This window comes from Rhineura floridana, chromosome 1 (genome assembly GCF_030035675.1).
Source record: "Rhineura floridana isolate rRhiFlo1 chromosome 1, rRhiFlo1.hap2, whole genome shotgun sequence".
In the NCBI taxonomy this organism is placed as follows: domain Eukaryota; kingdom Metazoa; phylum Chordata; class Lepidosauria; order Squamata; family Rhineuridae; genus Rhineura; species Rhineura floridana.
In genome coordinates this window covers 157049797-157063658 of record NC_084480.1, presented here as the reverse complement: position 1 = coordinate 157063658, position 13862 = coordinate 157049797, and the positions used below count along the sequence as shown (strand labels likewise).

The 13862-nt window shown below is 44.5% G+C and overlaps 1 protein-coding gene across 12 annotated transcripts in view; it reads left to right on the top strand.

Moving 5' to 3' along the window:
- Positions 1-6513: 6513 nt before the first annotated feature.
- The window catches only part of SUPT20H (SPT20 homolog, SAGA complex component), a 56987-nt gene continuing 49638 nt past the window's right edge, over positions 6514-13862 (top strand). For 5 of the 12 annotated variants that reach the window (XM_061639067.1, XM_061639077.1, XM_061639051.1 and 2 more), the window contains exon 1: positions 6514-6826. The gene's annotated coding sequence lies outside the window, so the exon portion shown is untranslated. The remainder of the gene's footprint in view (positions 6827-13862) is intronic. The other 7 variants (XR_009764404.1, XR_009764403.1, XM_061639123.1 and 4 more) reach the window with 2 other exon arrangements.

The window sequence follows — 13862 nt, the reverse complement described above, 5'->3', positions numbered from 1 at the left end:
GTGTGCAGCCAATCTCCTCTTGGTCTTTTTTATTCCCAGATGTCCTGCACATGGGACATCATGGGCTACCTCTAGCAACCTGGTTCTGTATTTGCTAGGTACTATCAATTGCTTCACTGGTTCACATTCATCCTTTCTCTCAGCAGGCATCCACAGTCTATATAAAATCCCATTCTCACACACAATTTGATTCCTCAGCTTGTCAGTGAAAGGAATCTGTTGGGTCAGGGCTTGTTCCTTTATTTGGTTCAAACTTATATCTTTATGCAGCTCTTTCCTGAACTGCTCTGCTTCTTTATTATCAGAGACCACTTGATACAGTTTGTCTCCTTCAGCAGGCCTGCTAGTGGTTGCTATGATGACCTGAGGCTGGCTAACAGATTCCACCCTGTTTTTTTCAGCCTGTGTTAACATGGCTTCTGTTTCTTTGCCAAGCTGCTGTCTGGTCACCACATATATTTTTCCTTGTGCCCCCATAACATCTCTTCCCAGTATCACTGGTTCTTGTTGTTGGGCATTAATACCGACTTTATATTCTCCCCCTTTTCCTCTCCACTCCATTTTCACTAGGGCCATAGGCAAACTCTCTGGTTCTCCCCTCACTCCTTGGATAGTCACAGTTTCCTGAGGTAATATTTCCTCAGATTTTATTAATTCTGGCCTCAGTAATGTCTGAGCGGCACCAGTATCAAGCAATGCCCAATAATTTGCCCCTTGAACACACACTTCCTCTCTTAGACTCGAATCCAAGTCTGTTACTTTTGTCCAGTTTATCTGGCAGAACTGAACCTTTTTCGCTGTTTCTAAAGCCTTGGGCTCTGTTTTCACTGCCCTTGTCTGAGCAGGATTACTAATGGGGTTGGCAACCTCACATTGAAAACGTAGGTGCCCCGGTCTACCACATTTGTAGCATAATTTCTCCTCACTTTTAGGGTACACAGATCCACTCTGGGGTGTCCTGTGCCCTTCAGATTTTATTGGAGGACTCACTCGCTGTGGTACCACATCCTTTCTGCCAGCGTTATATGGTCTGGGTTTAAACTCTCTTGATGTTTTCCCCACCCAGCCAGTTCTATTGGAGGCAAAGTGATCCGCCATCTCGGTGGCCTCCTGCACCGATGTAGGGGAACGGTCTTTGACCAGGAGCCTTATTTCTGGTGGTAACTGATGGTATAATTGATCCAGTATCATGAGGCTTTTCACCTCCTCCACAGACTGAGCTTTTGCACTTGTCAGCCATTTCCCAAATATGTCCATCAGTTTTGCCCCCAGCTCCACGAAAGACCTCCCTGTCTGTATCTGGCAGTTTCTGAAAAGCTTTCTAAAATAATCAGGCCCCAGTCTGAATCTTTTGTAGACTGCCTCTTTAAACTCAGCATAGGTGACGGGCCTGTCTGAGGGGAAATATTGGTATACCTCTGCCAATTCCCGTTTGATCAGGTTTGATAAATACTGCATGTATTTATCTTCAGGTAGTCCCTACAACTGAGCTGCCTTTTCTTTTTTTTTATCATTAATTTTTATTCAAATTTTCAAAGACAAAAAACAAAACAAAACAAAAACAATTAAACAATAAAATAAAATGTTGACTTCCGATTTGTCGCAGATCAGTTATAGGTCTACAATATATAACAATCCTATCTCTAAAATTATATTATAAAATCACTTTCCTCCAGTAGTTATCTTAGTTAATCATCTAATCTCATAAACATTATTTTATTCTTTCCACAAAAAGTCAAAGAGAGGTTTCAATTCCTTGAGAGATATATCTTTCAATTTTTCTCCAAATAAACATGTCGCTTAATCCATCTGATTCAAATCTGTTAGGCCCGATAATTTCAATAGCCATTCTTCCATTATCTATATTAATTCCATCTTCCATCTTCAATAATCCTGTTAAGTCCAGTAATTTCAGTAGCCATTCTTCCATTATCAGTATCCCATAATAATCTTGTTGTCATAGCCATAGTCCAAGTAAACATATCAATTAATCCATCTAGTCAAATCTGTTAAGTCCAATAATTTCCATAACCATTCTTCCATTATCAATATTAATTCCATCTTCCATCTTCAATAGTCCTGTTAAATCCAGTGGTTTCAGTATCCATTCATCCATTATCAGTATCCCATGATGATCTTGCTGTCATAGCCATAGTCATATAACAAGAGTCTGATGGGAATTTCCCCCATCACAAATATGTCCTTGCCATCAATTCTGAATATGTTGTTGAAATATTGTTGTAAAGTCACATCTCTGCTCTGGGTGCATCTCTGCTCTGTCACATATTTGTAATTAATTCCATAATTTTTTTGTATGTCAAGCCCCATCACATCATTCCAGTCAAAAATTCTGGATATGTTGCTGAAATATTGCTGCAAAGTCATATCTCTGTTCTTCTTTTTTACAAAATGCACTGGCTCATCTCTTAAGAGTTTCTCCACTGTCACATATCTGTAGCCAACTCCATAGATTTTTTCTATGTCAAGCTCCATCACATCATTCCAGTCCAAAAAATTATCCAAGACATTGATAATTTTACCACCAAAATCTTCATTAATTTCTTCAGAGACAACGTTGAATTCCAAACAGTAAACTTTATTTCTAACATCCATAAACTCCAAATCTTTTTCCAATTTCACATTTGTTCCAATCTCCAGGGCTTGTAGCTTCCCTATCCCATCAAACTCCTCTCTCACAGAATCCACTATTTCTTTAAGCTCCTGCGTCATTTTGTTAAATTCAATTTTCATCTCCTGTCTACCCTGTCTCAGGGTTTGTTTCGTTATCTCAATCTCACCCATTATTTTCTGGAACATAATTTCTTCCATGGTCTCAATCACTTTCCTGGCTGTCATTCTTAAATCCACAGAAACAAAAATTATTTCAGCCACAATTGGGTTAATATTCCAGGCTTGCTTATATCTGTGTAGACAGTACAGCCTGCCTTATCTCTATGTGTTCAGGAATACAAAACAAACTTAGTTCCCAACATCAAAACAATTAGTGGCGTCGTGAACAAGCAGATTCGTCAAAATGAAATAGACCAAAAAAAAAATTTTTTTTTTCCCCCTCCTCGAAATAGAAATCCCTCTTCCGTTGGTATCTTTAGAATGCACCTCCAGGACAGCTTTTTGCGATAAACAAAGATAAGCTTTTTCGATTTCTTTCCTCCTTAATTTCGTTAGTGAAAGAGAAAAGCCATAACTCACCTAGAAATTCTTCACAGCTGATTCATTGACAAATCTCTTTTTTTGCTGCACCAATTTAAACCAAGTGAAAAAAGAAAATAGAAAGAAGGATGCTTATCTGCCTGTTGAAGTCCATTATTCTTTAAAGAAAAGATAAACGTGTCGCTATAATCAGCTAGAGCTTGATGAAAGTCCGTCCGGCATTGTAGTTTGAACCTTCTCTCATAAATAAATGAAATCCAGTCCTCCCCACAAAAACAGGCTTTGTGGTTAATCTCTAACGTTTCTCCCTGCCCGGGAGAAAATCTTTACCGCTCAAAAAGAGCGTTGTGACTGATTTTAAAGCTGAAAAAGCTTCTTCTGAGACAAGAGCTTGACTCAGAGGCAGCACAGGCAAAGCAACCCTTCCCGGAAGTCAACTGAGCTGCCTTTTCAAAGGTTGTGAGATAAATTTGAGGATCTTGACCAGGCTCATAGACAGCAAAGTCCTTTGGAGTAATTTTTATTTTTGCTCCATCTCTGTCTTTCCTTGCCTCCTCAGAGTGAAATTTCTCTCTATCCAATTTTAATCTTTCCCCTTGTATCTCAGCATCCACTCTCATTCTCTCAGTTTCCATCCTCAATCTCTCAGTTTCCAACTCCCTCTGCTTGTCTTTTTCCTCAGCCTCCCATCTTAACTTCTCTCTCAAATACTCTATATAAGCGGGATTGCTTAAGTATCCTTCTGGGGTCTCTTCCCTGACAGGTTGTTTTTGCTAGGCAGTTGCAAATCCTATAAGTGCTACCCTCAATTCATCTACCCCTTTACCCTCGTGAGGTAAATTGAATGTTATGCACTTCTCCACCAGCTCCTCTCTTTTCATTTTTATATATTCAGCCATGGTGTTTGAGTTCACTCACTCTTTGCCACACACTCTTTGCCAGTCACTCTCACAAGTAATCTTGTTTTGTTATTTCTGTTTGTCACACTGTTAGGGATTCTCTAGTATTCGTACCACCGTTACAGCCAACACCTGTGACGTAGTCTCCTTTGTTCGTATCCCACCGCTACTGCCACCACATGTGACGCCCTTCCCTGGCTCTCCCTGTCAGGTTCCTACCTGCTCGTGGTTACTGCCTGTCACTAGGCACCACCAGGGACTCCACCAGTCCGGACTGTCCTTTTTTATGGTTTCTCTCCCCGCTCTAGCACAGATCTCAACAGATCCCCCTGCTAGGCAACCACCACCAGTCACATCCTAATACCAGTATTCCCAGAGACTCTGAATACTTGTGGTGTTATTCTCTTCACCGCTGCCACCATTTGTTACAGTTTCCCTTCAGCCTTGGTTATTACCTTACCCTCCCTTCTGGTCTGTGAAACCCCAGCCAAGGATCAGGCCTTCGGTAAACCAAATATAGTTTTTATTAAATATAACAAAGATAACAAGATTTCTTCATAAGGCACATAAGCATATGGTTTTATCTAATACTAATCCGAACTCCAACCCCCTCCTTCTCCACGCTCTCCTGACAAACAACTCTCTCAAACCCACCAAAACAACCCACTCACTTTCATCACACAGATTCCACGGTCATCCTTCCATTTATACCCTCAGCCATTTTAAACACTCAGCCAATCATCCAGCATTCTACTGCCCATTCACTCCCCCTCCTCTTTCACTCCACTTACCATGTATCTTCTATTCAAACAGCACTTACCATATATACACTAATACAGGAACATCACAGGCACCACCTGTTCCTTTCCCCCCCTACCTTATTTAAATATTTTGATGTGTATAGTTGCTCAGATCTTCTGCCCACAAGAAACTCTGGGCCAATCAGGAAGCCGTGGTATCTCATAGAGGACACCCTCCCTTTTCCTGGGGTGTATGATTTGTCCTGGCCCAGAGCAGATTTTGGGGTGGGCACCCCCAGTTACCTATTTTTTTCACCTCTATTTGTCCATGTTGGTTGGGTGTAGATGCCCCTATGCATACCCTGCACTCAGCAGAAGCTCTGACCCAGGTGAGACACAGTGGCATCTCATAGAGGACACTCTCCCCTTTCCTTGGGTGTATGATTTGTGCTGGCCCAGAGCAGATGTTGGGGTGGGCACCCCCAGTTACTTATTTTTTCCTGTATGTTTTTGTCTGCTTTGTTTTTTCATAGATGCCCTCATCCATGCCCTGCGCCCTGCAGAAGCTCTGGGCCAGGTGGGACACAGTGGCATCTCATAGAGGACACCCTCCGCTTTCCTGGGTTGTATGATTTGTGCTGGCCCAGAGCAGTTTGTGGTGGGCACCCCGTTACTTTTTTATGATTTTATGACATCATTATGTATTTATGATAATATCAGAAGCCTGATTATTTTGATTGCATAACTGTATTGTTATTTTTGACTGGGAGAGTTCCCCGATCACAGTGATATATTATACAGGGTACCCCAACATATATTTTGTAGTTCAGAGACATGTTTACTTTGGCTTGAAGTTGCTGTAGCTGTCAACTTTTCTTCTCTTGTAGTGTTTTGACCTTTCAAGCAAATAAGGAACTGGGAACCAACTTCAGCGTCGTAGGAAAGGGGAGGTTGTCCTCTACAAAATGCCAGTGCTTTTCGCCTGGCCCAGAGCTTCTGGTAAGCCCAAGAATCAACAAAGGGCATATATGAGCAACCAAAACAGACAAAGGGTGGAGGGGGGGGGAAGTAACTGGTTGTACATAGTTCAAAATCTGCTCTGGGCAAACTATGGCCAGTGATAGCAAAAGCTTAAACCTAACATTTTGAAGATATTGTGACTTGATTGGCTCAAAAGGCTGCTTATAAAAATTCTGAAAATACTATGCTGATTTAATTTTAATCTTTTAATTTTCTTAATCTTTCTACTTTGAACATGTATCCTTAATTTGTGTTGTATTTCGTTTTTGTTGTGCTTTCTGTTGTTTGTACATGTTTTTGTGATTTTCACTATGATATATTGTATTTTATCTTGTTTGTTCACCACCCTGAGAGCTATTCTGCTAAGGGCGGTATATAAATTGAAATAATAATAATAATAATAATAATAATAATAATTTAATCAGAGAGATTCCTGAACAGTCAGAAGGCTCTTCTAGTACTTAGATGTCTGAAATGCCAGCCAGGACTGGGCTTGAAGGTATTTGGACAAACTGAATGATTTAGATCTCTGTGCAGAAAGGGCAAGATCTCTTTCATTTCAAAGAATATATTTTAATCAAAGAGAGGCAAGGATTGGTTGCGGCGCCGCAATGACTGGTTGAGACAAAGGCGGGTTTGACGTCACACTCTAAAAGCAGCGAAAGCCCCGGATGCTGGAGCATTCTCCTCCCAGCTCCGGCGGTTTTGCCACACCCAAGATGGCCGCTCCCATTCGCTTTCACCCTTTTCCCTTCCCGGGTTGGTCGCTGTTTCTGCAGCCGCCTGCTTGCCGTCCCTGCCTCGTCGCGCGCTGATGAGCGCATCAGCCCTCGCTGCCACGTCTCTTCAGGGCGGCAGAAGGAGCCGCCGCCAACGACGACGACGAGGAGGAGGGATTCGGGAGGGCCGGGCCGTGCCCCCTGCCCAGCCTGGCGGGCTCCTGGGACCGGGCTGGCGGCTGCGGCGGGACCCCCTCATGGTGCTGCTAGAGAGGCGGTGAGTCGGCCTCAGCGGCGGCCTGCTTCTTCCTTCTCGTGTTTTCTCCACGGAGCGGGATGCCCGTGGGAAGGCACTACCGGGGAGGGGGAGCCGCCCGCCTCCCTTTGTTTCTGAGCCGAGGGGCAGGCCGCGCTCTTCTCTGCCGTGCTCCCTCCTTCCCGCCGGGTAAATTGCCAGTTGTCGTGCTCGGTGGCTGGCATACCGGCTTCCCCTCCTCCGGTGCCTTCCCCCCCTCCCTGCCCCCCCGAACACCTGAGGGTGTTCCGTCTTCTTTCTGCCGCCGCCGCTCCAAGTGTGACCCCTCCCCCCCTTCGTTTTCTCAGTCAAGCAACACATTTGCCTCTTCGAGAGAACGGAATGCCTCGTGCAGGAATTTGGACGCCTCGCTTAGCAGCACCGTTTTCCTTGGGCCATAGTACTATTGCTGATGTAAACCTAGGGCAGGGGTAACGAACTGGTGCCCTCCAGATGCTGTTGGGCTACAGTGGCTAGGACCACAGTTGGCTACCCCGGCCTAGGTTGTGGAGGCTTTATGTAAACTGCTTTTCGTTTCCAAAAAAGAAATGCAGACTTGCGAACTTTGGCTGTAGGACTGAGTGCCAGACTCTTTTGGGGTGTCTGTCAGATCAGGCATTCAGCAGGAGCAAGTGACGAGTACATTTGACTACCTCTCCAAATGTGTGATTTGTTCTGTCTAGGATGCTTCCTGCGCACATTTACAGGGAATTAAGCCCCATTAAACTTCTGGGACTTCCTTCTGATTAGACATGCTGTCTGAGATCAGGCTGCACATACACTAAGCAGTAAGACTTGTCACTTTGCCATTAGAAGTACTTAAGAGGTGAGTTTCAAACACAGCAACGTTTCCATTTGTGGTCCCCTTTGCAAAGCAACACCCCCCTCCCCCCAGTAGAGAACCAGACTTCTGATCGAGTTGGTGTCCGTCTCAGGCAAAACACTATGAGAATGAGATGATTAAAGCATACCATTGTTAATATATTTGCATTCCAATATGTGTGTAGTTTGGCTGTGTGAATGTCACTGCCTGTGTGGGTGAGATTTGTTTTAATCAATTATCCTCAAAGTTTGTAGGTACTCACGGTTTGTCTTTCAAGACACCACAACAGAACTTGTGTGTCTTGGGATCCACCTGTGACTTCTGACCCCAGATGAGAAATTGTCGGGGAGTGTCCCCCGTTGAGGGAATATCTTCAGTACACCTGTGTGGAAAAACCCCGAAACAGTTACGGCCATTTTGGTTTCCCAATGCAAATGAATAGGAGTACTGAAGATTCAGATTTCCAAATCTTAATTTGGCACAAAGTGGGCTGAATCATAGAATTGTAGAGTTGGGCCTATAAGGCCATTGAGTCCAACCCCCTGCTCAATGCAGGAATCCAAATTAAAGCATACCTGACAGGTGCCTGTCCAGCTGCCTCTTGAATGTCTCAAGCGTTGGAGAGTCCACCAACTCCCTAGTTAATTGGTTTCACTGTTGAACCATTCTAACAGGATGTTTTTCCTGATGTTCAGTCGAAATGAGCCCATTAATCTGTGTCCTGCACTCTGGGATGATCGACACAAGATCATGGCCCTCCTCTGTGTGGCAACCTTTCAAGTACCTGAAGAGTATCTCCCCTCAGTCTTCTCAAGGCTAAACATGCCCAGTTCTTTCAGTCTCTCCTCATAGGGCTTTGTTTCCAGTCCAGTCATCCTTGTTGCCCTCCTCTAAACCTGTTCCAGTTTGTCTGCATCCTTCTTAAAGTGTGCTGTCCAGAATCGGATGCAGTACTCAGGATGAGGCCTAACCAGTGCCGAATAGAGGAGAACTAATACTTCATGCAGTTTGGAAACTATACTTCTGTTAATTAATTAATTAATTAATTTTATTTATACCCCTTCCTTCCTTCCAGCAGGAGCCCAGGGCGGCAAACAGAAACACTAAAAACACTTTAAAACTTCATAAAAAGACCTTAAAATACATTTAAACAAAACAACGTTAAAAACATCCCCTCCTCAAAAAAAACTTTAAAAACATCTTTTTTAAAAAAGGGTTAAAGATATTAAAAGACATATTAAAAGCAATTCTAACACAGACTCAGACTGGGATAGGTCTCAACATAAAAGGCTTGTTGAAAGAGGAAAGTCTTTAAAAGGCACCAAAAAGATAGCAGAGATGGCGCCTGCCTAATATTCAAAGGGAGGGAATTCCACAGGGTAGGTGCCGCCACACTAAAGGTCCGTTTCCTATATTGTACAGAACGAACCTCCTGATAAAATGGTATCTGCAGGAGGCCCTCACCCGCAGAGCGCAGTGATCAGCTGGGAATATAAGGGGTAAGACGGTCTTTCAGGTATCCTGGTCCCTAGCTGTATACGGCTTTGTACATCAAAACTAGAACCTTGAACTTGGTTCTTTCAGCAGCGAGGTGACATGTTGGCAATAACCTGCCCCAGTGAGCGATCTCGCCGCTGCATTTTGCACTAGCTGCAGCTTCCGGACCAACCTCAAGGGCAGCCCCACATAGAGCGCATTACAGTAATCCAGCCTAGAGGTTACCAGTGCGTGGACAACAGTGGTCAGGCTATCCCGGCCCAGAAACGGCCGCAGCTGTCTTATCAGCCAAAGCTGGTAAAAGGCACTCCTAGCCACAGAGGTCACCTGGGCCTCTAGCGACAAAGATGGATCCAGGATCACCCCCAGACTACGGACCTGCTCTTTCAGAGGGAGTACAACCTCATCCAAAGCAGGCAACTGACCAATTATCCAAACTCAGGAACCACCAACCCACAGCGCCTCCGTCTTGCTAGGATTCAGACTTAGTTTATTGGCCCTCATCCAGCCCACCACCAAATCCAAGCACCGGTTCAGGGCTTGCACAGCCTCTCCTGATTCAGATGTTACGGAGAACTAGAGCTGGGTGTTGTCAGCATACTGCTGACACCTCGCCCCAAAGCTCCTGATGACTGCTCCCAATGGCTTCATATAGATGTTAAACAGCATCGGGGACAAGATGATATCCTGCGGCACCCCACAGCACAACTGCCAGGGGGCTGAAAGACAGTCACCCAGTGCTATTCTCTGAGAGCAACCTTGGAGAGGTGTAATGCAGCCTAAAATAGCATTTGCCTTTTTTGCAGCCACATCACACTGTTCGTATTCAGCTTGTGATAAACAATCTCAAGATCCTTCTCACAGTATTATTAAAGCTAGATTAACTAAGCACATAGAAGAACAAGCCTTGCTTAAGCAGAGCCAGCATGGCTTCTGCAAGGGAAAGTCCTGTCTCAGTAACCTATTAGAATTCTTTGAGAGTGTCAACAAGCATATAGATAGAGGTGATCCAGTGGACATAGTGTACTTAGACTTTCAAAAAGTGTTTGACAAGGTACCTCACCAAAGACTTCTGAGGAAGCTTAGCAGTCATGGAATAAGAGGAGAGGTCCTATTGTGGATAAGGAATTGGTTAAGAAGCAGAGAGTAGGAATAAACAGACAGTTCTCCCAATGGAGGGCTGTAGAAAGTGGAGTCCCTCAAGGATCGGTATTGGGACCTATACTTTTCAACTTGTTCATTAATGACCTGGAATTAGGAGTGAGCAGTGAAGTGGCCAAGTTTGCTGACGATACTAAATTGTTCAGGGTTGTTAAAACAAAAAGGGATTGCGAAGAGCTCCAAAAAGACCTCTCCAAACTGAGTGAATGGGTGGGAAAATGGCAAATGCAATTCAGTATAAACAAGTGTAAAATTATGCATATTGGAGCAAAAAATCTGAATTTCGCATATACGCTCATGGGGTCTGAACTGGCGGTGACCGACCAGGAGAGAGACCTCGGGGTTGTAGTGGACAGCACGATGAAAATGTCGACCCAGTGTGCGGCAGCTGTGAAAAAGGCAAATTCCATGCTAGCGATAGTTAGGAAAGGTACTGAAAATAAAAGCCAATATCATAATGCCGTTGTATAAATCGATGGTGCGGCCACATTTGGAATACTGTATACAGTTTTGGTCACCTCATCTCAAAAAGGATATTATAGAGTTGGAAAAGGTTCAGAAGAGGGCAACCAGAATGATCAAGGGGCTGAAGCGACTCCCTTACGAGGAAAGGTTGCAGCACTTGGGGCTTTTTAGTTTAGAGAAAAGACGGGTCATAGAAGTGTATAAACTTATGCATGGCATTGAGAAAGTGGATAGAGAAAAGTTCTTCTCCCTCTCTCATAATACTAGAACTCGTGGACATTCAAAGAAGCTGAATGTTGGAAGATTCGGGACAGACAAAAGGAAGTACTTCTTTACTCAGCACACAGTTAAACTATGGAATTTGCTCCCACAAGACGCAGTAATGGCCACCAGCTTGGATGGCTTTAAAAGAAGTTTAGACAAATTCATGGAGGACAGGGCCATCAATGGCTACTAGCCATGATGGCTGTGCTGTGCCACCCTAGTCAGAGGCAGCATGCTTCTGAAAACCAGTTGCCGGAAGCCTCAGGAGGGGAGTGTGTTCTTGCACTCGGGTCCTGCTTGTGGGCTTCCCCCAGGCACCTGGTTGGCCGTGGTCACCCATATCTATAATCAACTCTAAATCTTCCAGTGCTTGCAAGATCAAGGCCTGTCATTGTTGCCCATGGGTAAAACTAAAATGTGTGGTTTCTGTCTAACCATGTTCTGCCAGAAGACAGCGGGCAACCACCTATCTCACATCAAACCCCTTCTGCCCAACCATTGACCCAGAGCCATTTGGCTAAGACCCAGCAGCATTCCCATCCTAGAGTGCATTGCGCTATGACTGGCCAAAAAACCATGCTGTGGCTTGTGATGAGGACTCAGATGAGTTCATCTCCATCCTAGCCACCTGCTAGTGGGAAAAAAACCACACAAATAAAAAGTAAATTCAAAATTTGTTTTAAATTGTTTTTACTGTTGTATTTTATATTGGTGTGACCAGCCCTAGGCCATCTAGCAATAATAACCATAATAATTCCCACTCAATTTTCTTTTTTCCAGCCCTTCAGAGGCCTCATATATGCCTTTTAGGTGGCCAACTGCCACATGCCTTTATTCTATATGCCACCCTGGGGCATTCCAAAATGTGCAGCTGTTGATGCTGCCACAATCCTAAAAGAATGAGTCCCACACCCCCATTCTCCTGAGTGCCTTAGCTGCAGCATGAAATTGATATTTGGTCAGAGGTAGACTGTCTCCATGACAAAACAAATTCCTTGGAGAGTTGCCTATACATACTCCCTCAGTGCCACCACTGGGTATATATTGGCCTCCATAGATGGGCATGACGTGTCTACAGAACTTCTCCTCCTTTGGTCAGTCTTAGACCAACATATCAAGATTTGAACCCAACCCTTGGTAAATGAAAAATCCTGCAATTGCAGAGAACACTGAGAGTGGTCTGCCTTTGGTTTAGCTACTGGTTCCCCTATCCTAAATGCCACACCAAAAGGGTGTGATGGCTGCAGAATATAATGAAGCAACCTCATACGAGGCATTGCAAAGTACCACCCGCTGATGCTTCATGCCCCTCAACAAACCTGGTGATATGGGTTCCCACTTGTCTGGCTGGAGGGCCACACCCTCTGCCATCCCTCCTAATCTTTTCCAAATCTGGAAATCTGCTGAAACATCCTTGTGTCTCCCCCCCCCCTCACCTTAGGTATAAAAGGCAAGCTGGCCAACTTAACTTGCAAGGTCCTGACTGACAGTCCCTTTGGCCCCAAGTATGCATGTATTCCACCTGTATGGGCTTTACCTGATGCACCCCTTCTCTGTTCTGAATGAAGAATTCCATACCTGCCCTATCATAAAAAGTATGCTAGGGGCACTAGATAACCTTTTGGCTCCCTCTACTTTAATCCACCAAGCTCCCAAAGTGCCACTGGCATTGGTTCCAGATAATTACCTGATAAAGCATCAGCGGCACTGTTACTCAAACTGGGGACATGGCGTGCCTGAAAGAAGCTGTTGAAGCAGAGATTGAACACCCCACCAGTGAGGGTGTTCCATAATGAGGGTTACAGTTTGCCAATTTGCTACCAGGCCAGGTTCAAGATACTTGTGTTAATTCACAAAGCCCGAAACAAAAGTTGGGTCCAAAAGTACCTGTTTGATCCCTTAAGCTGCAGCTTGATCCCTGAGATCTTCTGATGTGGCACTTCTGGCAGTTCCCCACATCCCTGAGCTTCAGTTGGTCTTTACCTTTAGTATGGCAGGCCCTGCCCTGTGGAACTCCCTACCAGTAGAGGTTCAGCAGAAACCATCCCTGTCTGCTTTCAGACGTCTTTTGAAAACTGTATTGCTTAGACAGCTCTTTGCCGTTTGTGTTTTCTCTTTCTAACCAATCTGTATTTATTGATGTTTTTAATGATGTTTCCGTGGTTACCTTATGCTGATTTTATTTTTATATCTTGTATAAAAAAGGTAAAGGTGTCCCCGCACTTATAGTGCGAGTCGTTTCCAACTCTTAGGGTGACGTCTTGTGACGTTTACTAGGCAGACCGTATATATGGGGTGGGATTGCCAGTTCCTTCCCCGGCCTTTCTTTACCCCCCAGCATATGCCGGGTACTCATTTTACCGACCACGGATGGATGGAAGGCTGAGTGGACCTGGACCCCTTTTACCAGAGATTCGACTTCCTCCTTCTGCTGGAATTGAACTCCGGCCGTGAGCAGAGCTTCGGCTGTGTTACCGCTGCTTACCACTCTGCGCCACGGAGGATCCATATATGTTGTATACCGCCTTCATATATTCTTAGGAAAGTGCGGATTACAAATACGTAAATTAAATTAAAAATAAATGGAGAACTGCTAGTGAGAAGGCCCCTGTCATGGGTCAGTCCCAACCAGGGAGCACCAAGTGGTGACACCAGCAACAGGGCCTGCCCTGCAGATTGTAAGGCCTGAGATGGTTTATAGTGGGGGTGACTTTCTTTTAAGTACTTAGGGCCCAAGCTATTTAGGGCTTTGTTTGCTAGTACTAACATTTTCAGCTGGTAGCTCATTGGGAGACAGTGCACTGCTTT